We start from the raw sequence: 17587 nt of genomic DNA, 5'->3' as shown, positions 1-17587 counted from the left end.
TGACTACATCGCTCAGGATCAGCTCAGCGATGCAGAGGGTAAAGACATGTCAGAAGTCTATTTCAATGCAACAGGAATTAATGAGATAGATAAAGACCTCAGAATGCTGCCTGGGGCATTACATACAGTTTATTTTTCCCCTTAGCTAGTTCTTAGACTTATCAGCAACCAGAGCATACTGCAGCAGATGAGAAAAGGGAGAACAGCAGAATCATGTTCAGATTTTCTGACATCCTGAAATCAAGGGCTACTGGTAACTGACAAAATTGTGTGTGTGTGTGTGTGTGTGTGTGTGTGTGTGTGTGTGTGTGTGTGTGTGTGTGTGTGTGTGTGTGTGTGTGTGTGTGTGTGTGTGTGTGTGTGTGTGTGTGTGTGTGTGTGTGTGTGTGTGTGTGTGTGTGTGTGTGTGTGTGTGTGTGTGTGTGTGTGTGTGTACATAGTAATCCTTCACCTCAAAGATTCAAAGTTGTCAGAGCTGAAGTATCCTTGTTCCAATCTGTCCCTCTGATAAAGCAGGGAGCCAATTAAACAGCATGGTTAACAGTGGCAGAAGCACAGTAGGGCATAAACAAAACATTTCAGCCTTGAAGTGAGACAGACAACCTCCCCAGTGCCCGTGGTCAAATTTACACAGCCATATCAGGCCCAGCCGTGCTACAGCAGAACCCATGCCTGAACAGACACTGATGCTACCTGACACTCTCTGAGGATTGTCCGCACCTCAGCCCACAACACCGTGTCTCCTGCTAGCAGGCCTGGGAACAAGACAGCAGAGAAGATTGGTGAACAGCAGGTGCTGCCCTTCGCTTAGATAGACTATTCTCGTTTACAATGCTTTAGGCTCTGCTGAAAACCTGGCAAACATTTGTTTATTCACTGTCAGTAGGGCCGGCTATATTGTTGTGGAGAATTACTGACCACAAATGTCATGGAAGGTTGTTGTTGTTGTGAAAACGCTACTGACAGGGTGAACTCATGAGCAACCTGGTCTCGGAACAATTTCCTATTATTCTGTATGTAAATCTGAGACAATTCATTTGGTATGATATGTTACTTTTCTTACGGTATATACTAAGTACCATTTCGTATGATATGTTGCGAATTACAAATCATATTAAATGTTATAAATTTGCCAAATGTACAATAATGTTGTGAATTTTAGCTAGGTGGCTAAATTTAGCTAGATGGCTAACGTTAGCTAGGCTAGAAGTTAGGGGTTAAGGTTAAGTTTAGGTGTTAGGTTAAAGGGTTAGGGTTAGCTAGCATGCTAAGTGCTGTACTTGCAAAGTAGCTAAAAAGGTAGTAAGTAGTTGAAAAGTTGCTCAAACTCCAAAGTTGTCCACGATGAGATTCGAACTCACAACATTTGGGTTGCTCGATGTTTGCTTTATATGCCCAACCAACCAACCAGCCCAACCAACCACCCTATTTTTGTTTTCGCTTTAAGTGACCACCTGTCCTATGTAACCATACCAAAAGCAACATATCATACTCATTTGAGTTGTCCCAGATTCATGTTGAATATGTCACATCTCGACCAGGCTCCATGAGGACAAAGAGGACGACAAATAAACAGACACGTTTTGTAGTGATTGAGAGGAGGTGGTGGAGGGAAGTTTTTTTTTTTTTTTTTTTCACTGAACATCTGGCAGCTCAGCCCAACGGGTGACGTTGAAAGACAGATCCTTGACCAAAGCGCCACAAGCTGACTGGATTGCAGCAGGTTAAAAAGGGGCAGACAGACAGAAAGCAAAATGGTTAAAAAAACAACAGTTCTCTCTGAAAAAAATGAACAGCGTAGGCCAGATCATTAGGCTTATAGTTTACACGAAAAAATGGTCTGTTCAGCTTGTGCATACTGTATTATGAATCATCTAGCACATTGTGTATGTAAATATAACGTTCAAATCCTTAACATGCATTATATTATTTTATATTATATTATAAAGAGAAGAAAACGAGTGGCTAATCGTCCAATGGTGCCACCTCCCCCATCTCTAAACTCACTCGTAGGACGTGTGGATCGTGTGGATTACGTGCAGGTGGGTATTTATTGAGAAAAATCTAGATGTAATGCAATTGTCTTATCGAATTCAAGCCATGGAAATGATTTTCTTTTTATTATTAAAAAACTCCCTCTCTTATTCCCCTTTTGTCTTTTTCTCCTTCTCCGCCTCCAGACCTTTAGAAATCATACCAGCAGTACACTGGGACCATGGCAGCTACATTCCATAATTCATTCCAACCCTGCAATGTTTCTTATTCTTTGACCCTGCTGGTCATCTATGAACATTTGAACATCTTGGCCATGTTCTATTATAATCTCCACCTGGCACAGCCAGAAGATGACTGGCCACCCCTCACAGCCTGGTTCCTCTAGGTTTCTTCCTAGGTTCTGGTATGTCTAGGGAGTTTTCCTAGCCACCGTGCTTCTACACCTGCATTTGCTTGCTGTTTGGGGTTTTAGGCTGGGTTTCTGTACAGCACTTTGAGATATCAGCTGATGTAAGAAGGGCTTTATAAATACATTTGATTTGATTTCTAGAGAACTCATTTGCACTTGTTATTACACGTGACATTGGGTTAGTGGCGATTATAAATGTCCTTCTTAGGAAGAGATAGGGAGGGCGTAAGCCTGACGCATGGTGTGTGGGCTTTTATTATCATGAGTAGCACCGTGGAATTATTGTCATTATTTGATTATTTACCTTCTGTAAACCACTGCCGAAGACAGATTTCCACCAGTCTAATGTCCATTGCTTGTGGTTTTTGGCCCATACATTTGTCCTGGAATTTTCTGTGGAAATATATAAACCGGAACCAAATAAAATAGATCCCTGTACATTAGCTAAAATGTTGAAATATTGTTTTGAAAGTTATTGTAATTCCATTAGAAGGCAAGCATGGGGCATTACATAGTTACTATAAATACATGGTGTACCGAGTATGTGTACTCTAATCCAGATTTTGAAAAACAGATCAAACTCAAAAGACCTAGGAAAGCCTTTATATCCCTGTCAAGCTGATGACTCCACTGTGCAGCCTCTTGATTGCTGAGTGGTTTGAGGAGTGTGATTAGGAACTGTCCATGGTCCTGCACGTGTTCTGGGAACTGCTGCAGGAGTGCCTGTCAATGATCACTGTCCGTAGTGCTGAATAGGTTGAGGGAGCGGCTGCAGAGGTGGTTTCTCACCGCAGCTGTCCCTGGGCCTAAACATGTGGAGGAAAACCATAAGTAATGTTCCTGCTAAACTCAAATATGCATGCTGCCCTATTTCTCCTGCCACTACCTCAGATGCACAATGGTGGCTAAGCCATAAGGGCTGGTCTATTTATAGACCAACACTTTATCCTTTTCTAAATATATTCTTTCTGGCGACTTATTTAAAAACTCATCCTCTTAAAGTCTTGGCAGGTAAAGTGTAGATTCAGGACGGCTGAAACCCAACAGTTGTCACAGATTTGTTTGGACGTTCAACTATTTTCTGAGAGATTTGTAGATTTGCACGCAAGATCAGTATACGATTGTTTTGTGCTATGCATTCCTAGCCGTTAGAGATTGCCAGTGTGGAAAGGTACATTCTGTATCAAATGTCAATTTCAACCCCCACACTACCCCTGGATTCCAGAACACATTTATTTCCACACAAATGTGCACACACACCGTCAGGTACACATACACACCGCCCAAATGCCTGTCACATTAAATGACCGAACCAAGACAAATCTCACCACTGAAGAAGGCTAGGTCACGAATCTCAATCTCCAGCACCAACGTCTTTCCCTGCACTTATGTTTATGCAATGCTTTGTCTCTATGTCGTCGAGGACATCAATTCTGGCAGGTCTGTCAAGTTTTAAATGATTTCAAATACAACACCAGTCTCCCAGACCCCCAATTTCAAGGTGAAAGTGAAACGGCTGTGAATGAAACAAAGTAGCACTTTTATAAAGAAAAAGAGACTGCCTGGCTTGCTCTCCATTTTACCCTCGAGCCATATTTTGCTAAGTGATAATAAAATATAGACACTAACGACGATCGACATGAAACCATTAATTGGTTGTTGAGGATCTACTGTTATTACCCAATTGTTAGAAGGCTTTTAGAGCTTCCCGTCTCTCGCTGAGTGATGTTTTACCTAAAGTACATTGGTGATTTATGAGGCAAATCCCTGTGGAGCTACGGAACAGTGGAGAGAGAGAGAGGGAAAACTATGAAGGAGCTCGGTGGAGTGATTGAGAGGGACAGACGCAGCATAGCTACATGATATACTTTACACTCCTCAGCTCTTAAACATAACAGGCCTTTTTATTGTGGGGGGGGGGGACAAAGTACAGGATGGGATGGTAAAGTGCACAAATTTCCATAAACTGTCTATCGAGGAAACAATAGGTTTTCTGAGAGTGGGCTATAAGAAGACCTTGGTGACCTGCAGTGTATAAGGAAAGGAAAGCTTTTGAGTCAGTCCAAGAAAATAAAGAAGGATGTCTGTTATATGAAAATGATTGCATGTCCAAGTTATCCGGAGAGACCTGTGGTCTGTCTGGGTTTTAAGTGTTGTTTTGCAAACGTCCTAAGATGATAACAGGCTTTTCAGCTAGTTCTATTCTGTTTGCCACTCACATTATAAAATATATTGAAAATGGAGACATGATAAAGAGGGTCAATTATATCTCCAATGCTATAAAATAACATTCTCTCCTAAATGCAGCCATTGTGGTGGCCAATACCATCAAGCAGACTCAGGTTCGAATCAAACTTTATTTGTCACATGAGCCGAATACAAGCCCTTTAACCAACAATGCAGTTCAAGAAAGAGTTACGAAAATATTTACCAAATAACAATGTAAATAGTCTAGGTTAGGTGCAAGCTTAGAGAATGATGAGGAGAAGGAGGAGGACAACGACGAGAGGAGGATAACAGGTGGTGGAGGAGCAGTAGGAGGAGAAGGACAACGATGAGAGGAGGATAAGAGGTGGTGGTGGAGGAGAAGGAGGAGGACAATGGCGAGAGGTGGATAAGAGGTGGTGGTGGAGTAGCACTAGGAGGAGAAGGAGGAGGACAATGACGAGAGGAGGATAAGAGGCGGTGGTGGAGGAGGAGAAGGAGGAGGACAACAGCGAGAGGAGGATAAGAGGTGATGGTGGAGGAGAAGGAGGAGGACAACAACGAGAGGAGGATAAGAGGGGTGGTGGAGGAGCAGGAGGGAGGATAAGAGGGGATGGTGGAGGAGCAGGACAATGGCGAGAGGAGGATAAGGGGTGATGGTGGAGGATGAGGAGAAGGAGGAGGACAATGGTGAGAGGAGGATAATTGGTGGTGGTAGAGGAGCAGAAGGAGGAGGACAACAATGAAAGGAGGATAAGAGGTGGTGGCGGAGGAGCAGTAGGAGGAGAAGGAGGAGGAAGAGAAGAAGGAGGGAGGAGGAAGACATGTCACCGAAGGACATTGGAGTCATTATTGCCAGACAAATGGGACAGATTCCACCATGAATCCTTAACAGCCCCACTCTCCCTGTCCGTGGAGACAATGATGTCTTCGCAGCAAAGTTATCTTTGTCCAATTCTTTCTAAATGCTCTCCTCCTTCTTTTCCCTTTTGAATGTATACACGTGTAGCTAGTCTTTTCTCTTACTGTAACGTGTATACTGGGAGTCGGGAAGCAAGATCAGGAAGTGTATTCAATAACTAAATTAACATAGACCAAAACAAGAAACACCGGTAGCATACAGACATGAACACTGGAACAGAAACAATAACGCCTAGGGAAGGAACCAAAGGAAGTGACATATGTAGGGAAGGTAATCAGGCAGGTGATGGAGTCCAGGTGAGTCTGATGAGGCGCTGGTGCGCGAAACGATGGTGACAGGTGTGCGTAATAATGAGCAGCCTGGTGACCTCGAACGCTGGAGATGGAGTAAACGTGACACTTACAGTAGTTCACAAAAATAGTTTTCATTTTCTATCTGAAAATATCTCTAGGTGGTAGTTGATGGTTTATCTCCTCTTTGGTTCTACGTAACCGTCATATCATTTTGCAAATGTTTGGGATGGAGAAGAGAGAAACCATTCTAACATACACCAGACTGCTTATATGCCTTGTCATGTGATTGGGGAGGATAATATTAATTACAGAAGACACTTGAAGCAGTCAATTTCAGAGAGCCTGTGAGAGGGCTGTGGGCCATGCAGCACACGTTTATGACTTCAACAGTTCGCTTTGCATACTAACTGAACTGGTTGTGCATGTGCATGGCAGACTGGCTCCAGGCGGCACTCAGCCACACAACCCATGATTCAAACAGAACCAGATCGTACTGGGATTGTGCAGTGCAACCCAATCTCAGACCTGTTAAAGGTTCATTAGAGCTCACTTACGTCTTGATTCTTTTCCCTCGGCTTCTCCCCTATCAACTGGATGAAACCCCCTCTCTCACTCTCTAACTATGCCTGTTAGCCTCATCGTCTCCCACTTACCCTTACGCCCTGCCTCCACCACCTCATCTCACCGTCTCCTCCTTCTCATCCAGTCTAATAGTGCTGCTTATCTAAGGAACCTGATGCCAAACCACCTAAGCATTTAATGAGGTATTTAATTAAGAGGGCATTCGTTTATTTCAAAATGTATGCATTTATTAAAATCGTAAGCTGGCTGAAGGCTTTCAACAAATCCTGTTTTCATTTTGTTTAGACCCTAAGCTGAGTTTGTTTCATCTCTCAGGCAGAATTAGTGCTGAGCAGACCCACTGTTCTACTACTCTCATCTTATGAATGAGTAGGTTAGACAATGTCAGGGGATACATTAAACAAATACCTGAACGTCAGAAACAATTGGACCTCCCCGTACTTACTCTGACTTACTCCCCGGACTTACTCTGACTTACTCCCCGGTCTTACTCTGACTTACTCCCCGGACTTACTCTGACTTATTCCCCGGACTTACTCCGACTTATTCCCCGGACTTACACTTACTCTGGAATTACTCTGACAACACATCCGCCACGCTGATCCTCAGCATGGGTGCGCCTCAGGAGTACGTGCTCAATCCCTTCCTGTACTCTCTGTTCACTCATGACTGCACAGCCAGGCACGACTCGAACACCCTCATTAAGTTTGACACAACAGTGGTAGGCCTGATCACCAACATTGATGAGACAGCCTATAGGGAGGTCAGAAGCTTGGCTGTGTGGTGCCAGGACAACAACCTCTCCCTCAACGTGATCAAGACAAAATAAATGATTGTGGGCTACAGCAAAATGAGGACTGAGCATGCCCCCATTCTCCTCGACGGGGCTGTAGTGGAGCAGGTTGAGTGGTTGAGTGTTTCAAGTTCCTTGGTGTCCACATCACCAACAAACTATCATTGTCCAAACACACCGAGACAGTCGTGAAGAGGGCACGACAAAGCCTATTCCCCCTCAGAAGACTGAAAAGATTTGGCATGGGTCCTGAGATCCTCAAAAATGTCTACAGCTGCACCATTGAGAGCATGCAGTGGTTGCACCACCTTAGCCATAGAATGTTCTCTCTGCTACCGCAAGACAAGTGGTACCGGAGCGTCAAGTCTAGGTCCAAAATACTTAATAACAGCTTCTAACCCATAAAACTCCTGAATAGCTAAACAATTGGCTACCCAGACTATTTGCATTGCCCACCCCCCCTTTTACGCGGCTGCTACTCTATGTTTATTATCTATGCATAGTCACTTCATATTACCTCAATTACTGACTCTGTGCCGGTATCCCCTGCATATAGCCTCGCTATTGTTATTTTACTGTTGCTCTTTAATTAGTTGTTACTGTAATTTACTTGTAAGTAAACGCATTATTCGGCGCATGTGATAAATACAATTTAATTTGGTTAGATTTCATTTTACTTTATTTGGTTAGATTTCATTTTATTTGATACCAATGAACAGTGAACTCAAAAGGACAACAGACCTCATCTATTGTTACTTGCACCATGTCATGCAAAAGGGACATTTACCTTGTGCCAGCCCCTTTACTCCCAGAGAGAGAGAGAGAAAGAGAGAGAGAGAGATAATGAAAGAAAGAAAGAAAGAAAGAAAGAGAGAGAGGGAGAGAGAAAATGAAAGAAAGACAGATATAGATAGAGAGAAAATGAAAGAAAGAGGGAGAGAGCGAGAGGGAAAGAGCGAGAGGGAGAGAGCGAAAGAGAGAACGAGAGAGAAAGGGAGAGCGAGAGAGAATGAGAGAGAGAGAGAGAGAGAGAGAGAGAGAGAGAGAGAGAGAGAGAGGGGAGAGAGAAAGGGAGAGCGAGAGAGAACGAGGAAGAGAGAGAGGGGAGAGGGGAGAGAGAGAGGGAAAGGAGAAGAGAGAGAGAGAGAGAGAAGAGAGAGAGAGAGAGAGAGAGAGAGAGAGAGAGAGAGAGAGAGAGAGAGAGAGAGAGAGAGAGAGAGAGAGAGAGAGAGAGAGAGAGAGAGAGAGGGAGAAGAGAGAGAAGAGAGAGAGAGAAGAGAGAGAGAGAGAGAGAGAGAGAGAGAGAGAGAGAGAGAGAGAGAGAGAGAGAGAGAAGAGAGGAGAGAGAGAAAAGAGAGAGAGGGGGATAGAGAGAAAGGGAGAACGAGAGAGAGAGAGAGAGAGAGAGAGAGAGAGAGAGAGAGAGAGAGAGAGAGAGAGAGAGAGAGAGAGAGAGAGGAGAGAGAGAGAGAGAGGAGAGAGAGAGAGAAAGAGAGAGAACGAGAGAGAGAGAGAGAGAGAGAGAGAGAGAGAGAGAGAGAGAGAGAGAGAGAGAGAGAGAGAGAGAGAGAGAGAGAGAGAGAGAGAGAGAGAGAGAGAGAGAGAGAGAGAGAGAGAGAGAGAAAGGGAGAGAGAGAGAGAGAGAGAGAGAGAGAGAGAGAGAGAAAGAGAAAGAGAAAGAGAGAGAGAGAGAGAGAGAGAGAGAGAGAGAGAGAGAGAGAGAGAGAGAGAGAGAGAGAGAGAGAGAGAGAGAGAGAGAGAGAGAGAGAGAGAGAGAGAGAGAGGGAGAGAGACATACTGGCTAACCTCTGTTTCCCTGATGCTACTAGCGAGCAATTTAAAAGCCCATTTGGCAAGATGGCCCCACAGTTCTTATGATGGAGGCGTTTTAGCTCCACTAACAGAGCTGTGTCATTGGGATGCCTCTCTGAGTCATGCTAAGTGATAATTCCGTCTGTTTTTTCTTCTTGTTAGAGCAATGCCAGTGGAACAACAGAGGCATTCAGCACTGCCCGGAGGGCGACCAGCCCAAAGGATTTTCGATTAGCTATCAGCTTGCCCTTTACTGTGAGTATGACAGTGACAGGGCCCGTGGCTGAGCCATACATTCACAGGTGCGAATTTAGTCCTTGCAGTGTCCGCCAATCACAAGACTGTCAGAGCTGCTGGAAGAAACTCTCGGAGTACTCCATAACACTCATTGATTTTATGATGAGTGAAATTTCCAATCGTTAAAGATGTCCTTTCCTCACAGAGAGCCATATCATTGTCTGGATCCATACCTTCAAGTGGGTCATCCTTAAGACCTTCACAATATGATAGGATAACACTGAGAAGACACACAATCACACCAACACACAGATGGATCCACAACACCAACGTACAAGAATGTAGAAATGTATTGCATGAAATACACCATGAAAATGTCATTATCTCCAATGAATAGATCCACACGCGCACACAAACTCACACACATGCACTCACACACTGTCACACAAAGCAAATCCATACTGTATGCCGACACAGTGCGGATTGATGGGAGAAAGGATGCAGTAAATTAGCTGGAGATTTGCTAAACGGAAAAACGCCAAACTGTCCCCTATGGCTATTTTCTGCTGAAGCCATTCAGAGGCCCGGGTTTCACTCATTTCCAGTTGAATTGCTGTCCACTTTACATCAAGTACAACCTGGAAACTGCTGCCGAGAGAGGACATGGAGAAAATTACCCTGCAGATTGACTGAGACAATGGACCAAGAGGCGACCAGCTTGACAGGTGGACACTCAAAATGAAAATTGGCCTGTCCTACATCACTTAAAGGTCAAGGAAACATAGGTTTATTTGCCCAAGTGGCACTTTTCTTTTGTGATGTTCATGACCTCAGTGTAGGTCCTCACCGCATTAGGTCGTGTAAGACACATTCACCTGAAGAAACCAGTGTATGTTCAAGTATTCTCTTTTTTTTGTCATATTGCTTTGGGAAGGTACTGAATTCTGCCTAAGGAGGCTGGTGGTGGTGACTGAATCCTAGTCATGACCACAGGGAAAGTTGTGAATCGGGAGAGAGAGATGAGAGGGAGTAGCTATTCAGATAGTAATCCCATTTCCTGTCATTACCCTGTTGTGGCGGCCTGGAGACTCTTGCCTCTGCAGGAATATAATCCCATTACCTCTCATTATCAACCCTCTTTATCTGAGCCTTTCTCTAGCAGGCCCTGTAAGTAGCCCTCTCTATTGTATCATCAGCGCAACGCAGAGATGAGCTGAAATATTTCCACCTGTGGCTCTCGAGGGAGAACAAATCCCATTGTCAGTGTACCCAGCAGTGGCCCGTGACCAAAGGAGAACACCAGATTTAATCTGAGGGCTCATCATTTTTATTTTTAAAAGGTGGGTGGTTTGGTGGATGGCTTGAGGATGTGCGAGAGAATAATAACAATGGCAGAGGAAGCGTTACTACTGTAATTAGGCTATTCTATTTTAGCTGAAACTCATGGTTTTGGGAATGTTACGGTCTACGTTGCTACAACGTCAAATGTATTCTCACTGTCTTTCACAATATATCCTTCTCCAGTTTTATATGTAGGCCCATATGATATATACACAAACACACCCACCCATTAGCTACCAATCACCGCCCCCCCCCCCCCCAAAATGCCTGTGCACTCAAGGGACACTGCCGTGTTTGGCATATTGCATTGTTGATTTGATCTTATTTATTGCCTGGTGTTAGGCATCCCAACTACGCCTCTCATTTTATTTAACACATCCATTATGGTTTGGAGGAATCATCAACCCCCCTTCTCCTCTTTCGGTCTCTCTGCGGTCTGTTTGTGTGTGTATAATCATATGTAGATGATTAGGTTGGGAGGACCGCGAGTGGAGGTACACAACAAAAGCACTATGGTTGTCCATACACATCCCGCTCAGACACAGGAATTAGAGAGACCACGAGTCCACGACTTAAGGGAAAGCGGAGAGAAAAATAATGAATTGAATTTTGACACAGCGAGGCTTCTATAACAAACGAGCAGACAAGCCTTTCAATTTTGTGCTCTACCATATTCACCTCCTCCGCCAAGTGGATTTAGAAAAGTGAATTTGGAACAAAGTAGAGGGTTGATTCAATAAACCTCAATTATTTCCGAAACCTGTAAGAAGAGCTGTGGTTGAGATCCAGCTCTTTTGCCTGGGGGTGATTGAAAGAAGGTCATTCCTAAAGGCAGACTAGGTGCTCAGCGCAGAGAGGTATTGCCACATGCTCACAGTATGTGAATGATGTCGACAGACCTTTTCTTCTCCTCTGTTATTGCGTCCCCCACCAAGATTTAGACAGGGTCTGGGAAGCAAAAGGGTAGAAATCCCGGCAAACCTGAAAATGATAAATACCTCTGGTTTGTATTCTTACTCTTTTCAGACAGGCCCTCTTTGTGATGGCTTTGTAGTGCTCTATGGAGGAGCTTTGGCTCTAAGCTCACTCTACAAGCTATTCGTTTGTCTGAAATATGGTAATCCGTAGACTTATCCGTGACTACATCAGAAGCCCAGCTGGAGTGTTCAAAAGCCAGTGTTGAGTTAAGAGTGTGTGACGGGTGCCCACTGCGCTGTGTGATTTAATCAACGTTATACCGACCAACTACACAGAGTGAAGTGAAATGAAGCACGGGCAGTCTGCATTGTGAGTGAATGTGTGCCCATGTGTGAAGACTGCGGGACCCATTATGCCCCGTCAAAACTTCACATTTGTATCTTTCCATGTACTAGAGAATGTTGTATGAGCTGGTACGGTTCAGTCTGTATGGATACTGTAGGCTGTCGAACTAACCTCCTTTCTCCATGTCATTTCCGTTCTAACTCAATGGAATGGTATAGGCCTATTGTTTAACATAAGAGTCCAGGCTGAATGGAGACATCAAAATACGCAGTCAATTCACCTTCTCCGGGAGTTGCAGGGGTTTTTGCCCTTGAAGATTGTTTAGCAGCCTGTCTAGAATAATATATTTTTTTGTCAACAACCCACAAATCTTCTGAGTTGTCCCACTATCTCTGGTGTTCATTATTTTGTTTTCTAGTTTGTGTTGCTGCAGCAGTCAAGGTTTCCATCTCTGTGGAACGCTGCCCTGGTGTTGAGCAGCATTTCACCTTCACCTTCTACAGAGAAACGCTTTTGAATGCCTTGACACGATTTCGATAGGGTACCCATTATGCTAATACTTTGCTGAGGAGATTATAGTAACAAGCAATGTCAACTTTTGGTACAGTTTTGTTGCCATTACTAACATATACTGAGTACACAAAACATTAAGAACTTTAATGATCCTGAATTTTGTTTGGAGATGTGAAGATTCTTCCTTACTGTCTGTGGGCTAGCCTTTCCCTTCTCGAATGAAAAAGGAAAGTAAAAATGAATGAATTAAGGTAATAAAAATGGACTTCAATCAAATGAGCACTGCATGATGGCCATTTGGAATTCTATTGGGTCGGGAGAAATGGAAAAACAACAGAAATCTCTAATTGGTCAATTAGATTATCAGATCAAACCCCAAAATAGCTCATGTATCCCATAGATACATCCCTCAGCAAAGGAGAGTGATATAAAACAGTATTGTCCTGAGGTAAAATTATACTTTGTTCCAATGTACAAACTACACTGAGTGTACAAAACATTAGGAACATCTGCTCTTTCCATTACGTAGACTGACCAGGTGAATCTAGGTAAACGCTACGATCCCTTATTGATGCCACCTGTTAAATCCACTTCAATCAGTGTAGCTGAAAGGGAAGAAACAGGTTAAAGAAGGATTTTTAAGCCTTGACAAAACTGAGACGTGGATTGTGTGCCATTCAGAGGGTGAATGGGCAAGACCAAAAAATGTAAGTGCCTTTGAACAGGGTATGGTAGTAGGTGCCAGGTGCACCGGTTTGTGTCAAGAATTCAACGGGGCTGGGTTTTTCACACTCAACTGTTAGCTGTGTGTATCAAGAATGGTCCACCACCCAAAGGACATCCAGCGAACTTGACACAACTGTGGGAAGCATTGGAGTCAACATGGGCCAGCATGCCTGTGGAACGCTTTTTCGACACCTTGTAGAGTCCATACCCATACTCGAATTGAAGCTGTTCTGAGGACAAAAGGGGAAGGGGGGTGCAACACAATAGGGGTGCAACACAATATTAGGACGTTGTTCTTAATGTTTTGTACACTCAGTATATATTCATGTCCTCGTTCAGCGAAGACTCTGAGAAAGTCAGGATATTACAGTTTTTCAGGTCCCGTTGACAGGACAGTCTCGAACGGAGCTCATCCAGTTTGTTCTCCAGTGACTGCACGTTCGCCAACAGAACAGAGGGCAACGGCAGTCTATTTGTTCACCCTCGTCAGGATGCCACCTCTTTCTTTTTGCTGACACTTCCTCTTTCGAGTCCGAGGGATTAAGGCCTGGTCCGGAGTAAGAGTTGCCGACTCGTTGAGGTAGACATTTTCATCCAAATCGAGGTTAGTGATCACTGTTTGATATCCAGAATATGTTTTCGGTCTCAGGAAATGATGGTGGAGACATGACGTACTCAATATTAGGAAGGTGTTCCAAATGTTTTGTACACTCAGTGTATTGGCAAATATTGTCATCATCATTACTTGAACAATGCAGAGCACCGTATAAGCAAATACGCCATGCAGAACGAAAGTAATTGATCTGAACTCCACAGATCTGAACTCCATGTTCCCTGAAGCAGCAACATTATTGTGGTATTGAGTGGTCACCGGGCCATACCTAGTGTGACTGAAATATTATTATCTACTTTCACCCTAGGGTAAGGTAATATCATCTTTCAGTGGTCCACTGACACAGAGACAAAATCAATGACGGCTACACTACAAATCCAATTATGTTGTTTGGAAAACCTTAAACCATGCTCTCAAATCCTACCGGCAGTAGAAGACATTTTGTGTGTTAAAAAAAACGAACCCAGCTTAATCGGATAATCTAACCATGTCTCTATACTTTTGGTATAAAAAGCAGTCCACTCACTTTGACATTTCACAATTGACAATTTCCAGATTTGTTAGAACAAAAAAATAAAATAAACCTACTATGCTCCAGATTTTCACAGCAAACAGGCACACGTCATTTCTCACAATGGAAGGGATCTGTCGATGCTAATGCATTCATCCTTTCTCTCCAGGTGAGATCAAACTGCATTCACATCACTGTGTTAGGTAGGCATGTGGAATCATGGAATGCAAGGCATTATTGTTCATTATTGTGTCTGTGTACTGTATGTCTAAGTATACATGCATATGGCTGTGTGCATGTGTCTGAGTGTAGACATGCATGTGTCTGTGTTCATGTGTCTGTGAGTGTATAAATGCATGTAATGGATTACATGTCATAGATTACAAAACAAACTGTAACCCATTAGTTATAAGCAAAACTGTTGTTGGGGCAAAGCCACTACACAACACTAAACAATACATTAATTGCACAACAACAGTGACATACAGTGCCCACAAACTGTTAGGATCTACATAAAGCTGTCCCAACAGCAGAGCTTTCTTTTCAGCACCATGGAGTGAATCCTTACCACCACTACACCTGGCTATAGGTGGAGCCTTGTCTGGCAGTGAAACAGTTCATTCAGCCTCATTTATTGCCTTAAAAAAACATAGCTGATATGGTTAACTTGCTTAAACAAATGTGGTTTCTACTGACAATTGAGATGTGCACACTATGGTATAAGGGAACGATGTGCGGATAAGAAGCAATCCGTAATTTCGATTAAGACATTAATAAACGAGCTAAGACGGATGTAGTCAATATAACTATTTGTTTAGCACTTTTGAAATGTACAGCGACAGAATTCAGAACATGGGGCGTTCTTACAGTATTCTCCCTGTACACCAAGTCAGAACCGTTGGATAAATAAAGGGGGCACATAAGCAGACAGTGAAAGCTCTTACAAATTTCAATGATGACTTTTCTCTAAAACAGGCTATAGGCTACATGTGCACCACCAAGTCAGAACAGTAGGCTAAATTATGATGGGAAAAGGGGCCAAATGATTAGGGTGAGGCAGTTGTGCTACTAACAGCTTACTACAAAACATACACCTAGTATTACTTTCTTAGCTACAGTATACATATCTCCCTGGCATGTTACATCATTTATGCAGCAGCATACAAGACACTTTTGGACTCACTGTTGTGCTGTCCTCACTTGAACAGGAAGAAGGTGGTCCTTCTTGTGGGAAAATTTTGTCATGAAACTTTGTCATCAGGGTAGCGGCAGGGTAGCCTAGTGTTTAGAGTGTTGGACTAGTAACCGGAAGGTTGCAACCCCCGAGCTGACAAGGTACAGGCGTTCTGCCCCTGAACAGGCAGTTAAACCCACTGTTCCTAGGCAGTCATTGAAAATAAGAATTTGTTTTTAACTGACTTGCCTAGTTAAATAAGGGTAAAACATTTTTTTTTAAGTCTGTCATTCTCTGGATTTGTGGTGCTTTCAAGACAACTGGGAACTCAGAAGAAAACAAGGTTGAATCATGACGTCAGTGATCTTCAGGTCGGAGCTATAGAAAGAGGCCTGAGTTCCCGACTTGGAATTTCCCAGTCGGAGTTCAGATTTCCCAGTTGTCTTGAACGCTGCAGAACTCATGCTAGATTGACAGCATGGCCAATTTATTCAACCTTTTCTGACCCATGGTGCTGCATGTGAAAGTTTATCCTTTTAAGCTAGGAAAAGAGACCCTTACACCCAGACTTGGACCACACACCCTCTCCACCGAATAGCAGGGAAAGTAAAATAGGGATTGCTTTGCAACGCTTGCAGTTAGCCACTGAATTTGCAATTTCCAACTTGTTGTGTAAAGGTTATGTCCAATGGCCTTTTATCTATAATTTATCTTTATATGATAAGGATTGAAAAGGATTTACCCATAGATTGTCGATGTGATTCATGATGATGACTGCTTGTCTAGCTTTCTAGCTAAGATTTCGAAAGTATGATGTTGACATTGTCAGTCTAATCAAAGCCACGGTAGGTATTACGTGATTTGACGTTATTTTATCTGTGGCTAATGCCTTTAGCCTTCTTGGATGAGCACTTCTAATTGAACTATTGCAGCACCCAAAGGGGCTTCAACTTTCTAATAACACGTATTAATGCCAAAATAACATACAAACAGGCATCAAAACATGAGGATGGGTTGCCACTGAATCAGATTACAGATACTTTTGAAAAACTAGATGATTACATATAGGATTGCTTTTAAATTCAGAAAGGATTTTTGTGAAACAATTATTTGACACCTTTCTGTTTTATCAATGACCTTCAAAGTTTAAGGTTGTTCCGCCTGAGCGAGTCTGACCACAAATCAGAGACCACTATGATGACACACCAAATGTGTTTGATGGATCATGGGAAAAGAGCAGGAATAAAATCAAATCAAACTTTATCAAAGTGAAATGCTTACTTACAGGCTCTAACCAATAGTGCAAAAAAAGGTATTAGGTGAACAATAGGTAGGTAAAGAAAAAAACAAAAGTAAAAAGACAGGCTATAAACAGTAGTGAGGCTATAAAAGTATCGAGGCTACACACAGACACCAGTTAGTCAGGCTGATTGAGGTAGTATGTACATGTAGATATGGTTAAAGTGACTATGCATATATGATGAACAGAGAGTAGCAGTACTGTCAAAGAGGGGTTGGCAGATGGTGGGTGGGACACAATGCAGATAGCCCGGTTAGCCAATGTGCAGGAGCACTGGTTGGTCGGCCCCAATTGAGGCAGTATGTACATGAATGTATAGTTAAAATGACTATGCATATATGGTAAACAGAGAGTAGCAGCAGCGTAAAAAGAGGGATTGGGGTGGACACAATGCAAATAGTCCGGGTAGCCATTTGATTACCTGTTCAGGAGTCTTATGGCTTGGGGGTTAAAACTGTTGGCACTCCGGTACTGCTTGCCATGCGGTAGCAGAGAGAACAGCGCCTGGTGTAGAGGTCCAGGATGGCAGGCAGCTTAGCCCCAGTGATGTACTCGGCCGTACGCACTACCCTCTGTAGTGCCTTGCGGTCAGAGGCCGAGCAATTGCCGTACCAGTCAGGATGCTCTCAAATTTGCAGCTGCAGAACATTTTGAGGATCTCAGGACCCATGCCAAATCTTTTTAATTTCCTGAGGGGGAATAGGTTTTGTCGTGCCCTCTTTATGACTGTCTTGGTGTGTTTGAACTATTCTAGTTTGTTGTTGATGTGGGACACCAAGGAACTTGAAGCTCTCAACCAGCTCTACTACAGCCACGTCGATGAGAATGGGGGCTTGCTCGGTCCTCCTTTTCCTGTAGTTTACAATCATCTCCTTAGTCTTGGTTACGTCGAGGGATA

The sequence above is a fragment of the Oncorhynchus gorbuscha genome, linkage group LG05, assembly GCF_021184085.1.
Source record: "Oncorhynchus gorbuscha isolate QuinsamMale2020 ecotype Even-year linkage group LG05, OgorEven_v1.0, whole genome shotgun sequence".
NCBI classification, from domain to species: Eukaryota; Metazoa; Chordata; class Actinopteri; order Salmoniformes; family Salmonidae; genus Oncorhynchus; species Oncorhynchus gorbuscha.
This window is presented reverse-complemented; position numbering follows the sequence as displayed.